We start from the raw sequence: 4509 nt of genomic DNA, 5'->3' as shown, positions 1-4509 counted from the left end.
AGCAGCTAGCAGATTGCTTAGAGGTTTTGCGATTTTTGAAAAATCCTTTATAAACCTCCTATAGAATCCTGCATGCCCCAGAAAGCTTCTGATTGCCTTAACATTGGCAGGTGGTGGTAATTTTTCAATTACCTCTATTTTTGCTTGATCCACCTCTATTCCCTTGTTTGAGATCTTATGCCCAAGAACAATTCCTTCAGTCACCATGAAGTGACACTTTTCCCAGTTTAAAACTAGGTTGGTTTCTTGGCATCTTTTCAGAACAAGTTTCAGGTGATCAAGACAGGAGCTGAATGAGTCTCCATATACTGAGAAGTCATCCATGAAGACTTCCAGAAATTTTTCCACCATATCAGAGAAAATAGAGAGCATGCATCTCTGGAAGGTTGCAGGTGCATTGCATAGCCCAAAGGGCATCCTTCTGTAAGCAAACACTCCGGATGGACATGTGAATGCTGTTTTCTCTTGATCCTGGGGATCTACTGCAATCTGGTTATAGCCTGAGTAGCCATCCAAAAAGCAGTAATAATCATGACCTGCTAGTCTCTCTAGCATCTGGTCTATGAATGGTAAAGGAAAATGATCCTTTCTGGTGGCTGTATTGAGCCTTCTGTAGTCAATACACATGCGCCACCCTGTAACTGTTCTTGTAGGAACCAGTTCATTTTTTTCATTATGAATCACTGTCATGCCTCCCTTTTTTGGGACGACTTGAACAGGGCTCACCCAGGGGCTATCAGAAATGGGATAAATAATCCCAGCCTCTAGTAATTTGGTGACCTCTTTCTGCACCACTTCCTTCATGGCTGGATTTAGCCGCCTCTGTGGTTGAACCACTGGTTTGGCATTATCCTCCAATAGGATTTTGTGCATGCATCTAGCTGGGCTTATGCCCTTAAGGTCACCTATGGACCACCCAAGAGCTGTCTTGTGTGTCCTTAGCACTTGAATAAGTGCTTCCTCTTCCTGTGAATTTAAAGCAGAGCTTATGATCAATGGAAAAGTGTCACCTTCTCCTAGAAATGCATATTTCAAGGATGGTGGCAGTGGCTTGAGCTCTGGTTTAGGAGGTTTTTCCTCTTTCAGAAGAAAGTTCAGAGGCTCTTTCATGTCCCCTGAATCCTCCAAATCAGGCTGAACATCATTAAAGATGTTTTCCAACTCTGATTCGAGACTCTCAGCCATGTTGATCTCTTCTACCAAAGAGTCAATAAGGTCAACTTTCATGCAGTCTGTTGATGTGTCTGGATGCTGCATGGCTTTGACAGCGTTCAACTTGAACTCGTCATCGTTGACTCTCAGGGTTATTTTCCCCTGCTGGACGTCAATGAGGGATCGTCCAGTTGCTAGGAAGGGTCTTCCTAGAATGAGAGTAGCACTCTTGTGCTCCTCCATTTCCAGCACAACAAAGTCAGTGGGAAAGGCGAATGGCCCAACTCTGACAATCATGTCCTCAATCACGCCTGATGGGTATTTAGTGGAACCATCAGCAAGTTGGAGACATATCCGGGTTGGTTTAACTTCTTCAGTTAAGCCAAGCTTCCTGATAGTGGATGCAGGTATCAGGTTGATGCTCGCCCCAAGATCGCATAGAGCTGTCTTGGTGCAATCACCTTCTAATATGCATGGTATCAGAAAACTCCCAGGGTCTTTAAGCTTTTCAGGAAAGCTTTTTAGAATGACTGCACTGCATTCTTCAGTGAGGAGAACTCTTTCTGTTTCTCTCCACTCCTTTTTATGACTCAAGATCTCTTTCATGAACTTGGCATAAGAAGGTATTTGCTCAAGTGCCTCTGCAAATGGAATCTTTATTTCAAGAGTCCTTAGATAATCTGCAAAGCGAGCAAATTGCTTATCCTGCTCCTCTTTCCGGAGTTTTTGAGGATAAGGTATCTTGGCTTTATATTCCTCAACCTTAGTGGTTAAAGAAGCCTTTTTAGAGGGGTTGTTATCAGCACTTGTGTGTGTCTGATCCCTCACTGGCAATTGAGTGCCAGAGTCAGACGCTGGAGTGACGTTAGACGCCAGCTCACTGTCTATTCCTGGCGCCTGAACGCCAGAAATGTGCCCCTGTTGGGCGTTCAACGCTGGATTTTGTCCCATTTGGGCGTTCAACGCCAGATTCTTGCCCATTTCTGGCGTTGAACGCCAATCCTGCCTTGTTTCTGGCGCTGAACGCCAGTTTTGGGCATGGTCTGGGCGTTCAGCGCCAGCCTTCCACCCATTTTCTGGCGTTTTAGTGCCAGAATTATTTTTCCCTGGGCTCTTACTGTCCTCAGGGGAATCTTTGGTGGGTCGCTCATTTCTTGAATTTTTGATGCCTTGAGGTGGGGTATTTAATGTTTTCCCACTTCTTAATTGAACTGCTTGGCATTCTTCTGCTATTTGCTTTGATAGCTGCTGCTTTGTTTGCTTAAACTGTTCTTCCATATGTATATTAGCTATCCTTGTCTCCTGTAACCTGTCTTTGAATTCAGTTAGCTGCTTTGTTAGAAAATCTAATTGCTGATTGAATTCAGCAGCTTGTTTTACAGTACTGAATTCAGCAGTTACTGTTTTAACCTCTTCATTCATGGAAGGGTTGCTGCTTAGATACAGATGTTGATTCCTGGCAACTGTATCAATGAGCTCTTGAGCTTCTTCAATTGTCTTTCTCATATGGATAGATCCACCAGCTGAGTAATCTAAAGACATCTGAGCTCCTTCTGCAAGCCCATAGTAGAAGATGTCTAACTAAACCCACTCTGAAAACATTTCAGAGGGGCATTTTTGTAGCATCTCTCTGTATCTCTCCCAGGCATCATAAAGAGATTCATTATCTCCTTGTTTAAAGCCTTGGATGTCCAGCCTTAGCTGTGTCATCCTTTTTGGAGGGAAATATTGATTCAGGAATTTTTCTGTCAGCTGTTTCCATGTTCTTATGCTGGCCTTTGGTTGGTTATTTAACCACCTCTTGGCTTGATCTTTTACAGCAAATGGAAACAGTAATAGTTTGTAGACATCCTGATCTATTTCCTTATCATGTACTGTGTCAGCAATTTGTAAAAATTGTGCCAGAAACTCTGTAGGTTCTTCCTGTGGAAGACCGGAATACTGGCAACTTTGCTGCACCATGATAATGAGCTGAGGATTCAACTCAAAGCTACTAACTCCAATGGAGGGTATGCATATGCTACTCCCATATGAAGCAGTAGAGGGGTTAGAGTATGACCCCAAAGTCCTCCTGGACTGTCCATCTCCACTTATGTCCATGATGGATATATGGATATAACTTGGACTGATTTATCTTTTTATTTATTTTATTTTATAAGAAGTAAATACTTAAATAAAATAAAATAACTAAAAAGAATTTGAATTTTGAAATAAATTTTTTTTCGTAAAAAAAAATTAAAAATAATTAGTTAAAAAAAAAGAAATTTTTGAAAAAGAGGGGAGATATTTTCGAAAATTTTGAGAGAGAGAGAGTTAGTTAGGTAGTTTTGAAAAAGTTAAGAAACAAACAAAAAGTTGGTTAGTTAGTTGAAATTAATTTTGAAAAGATAGGAAGTTAGAAAAGATATTTTGAAAAGATATTTTTGAATTTAGTGAGGAGAGAGAAAAACAATAAGATAGTACAAGATTTAAAATTTTTAGATCTAGTGCTCCTTGTTTTTGAAAATTTTGGAGGGAGAACACCAAGGAACACCAAACTTAAAAATTTTAAGATCAAGACACAAGGAAAACTCAAGAACACTTTGAAGACTCACAAGAACACAAGAACATGAAGGAAGAACACCAAACTTAAAATTTTTAGAAAACCAAACCAAAATTTTCGAAAATCAAAGGGGAATCAACAAGAAAACACCAAACTTAACGTTTGGCACAAGATTTAAGAGAAAAAAATATTTTTGAAAAAGAAGGTTTTGAAAAGAGTATAAAAGAGTCTAACCCAATCAAATTAATGCTCTAGCCAAATGAGTTATGGGACCTTAGGATGAAATTTTAAGAAAGATTATTTTTGAAAACACCAAACTTAAAGTTTGGCACAGGATTTAATAGAAAAATTATTTTTGAAAAAGGTTTTTTTTTTTTTTTAAATCTTTTTAAAAAATATGATAGTCAATTATCATGAACATAAACACCACGTTCTAAATAACTGAGCTATAAGTTTAAAGTATTTTAACAAGGGATAAATAATAAAAGATTCTAAACCAAAAAAAGAAAGATTTTTCCTAATCTAAGCAACAAAATAATCCGTCAGTTGTTCAAACACGAACAATCCCCGGCAACGGCGCCAAAAACTTGGTAGCACAAATTGCGAATCACACTTTTCACAACGCGTACCACTAACCAGCAAGTGCACTGGGTCGTCCAAGTAATACCATACGTGAGTAAGGGTCGAATCCCACGGAGATTGTTGGTTTGAAGCAATCTATGGTTATCTTGTAAATCTTAGTCAGGAAGTCAATTATGTTTATCTGTTGAATTGCGAATAAACAATAGAGCATGGATTAAAGGTTACTTGTTATG

The sequence above is a fragment of the Arachis hypogaea genome, chromosome 18 (genome assembly GCF_003086295.3).
Source record: "Arachis hypogaea cultivar Tifrunner chromosome 18, arahy.Tifrunner.gnm2.J5K5, whole genome shotgun sequence".
Classification (NCBI taxonomy): Eukaryota; Viridiplantae; Streptophyta; class Magnoliopsida; order Fabales; family Fabaceae; genus Arachis; species Arachis hypogaea.
This window is presented reverse-complemented; position numbering follows the sequence as displayed.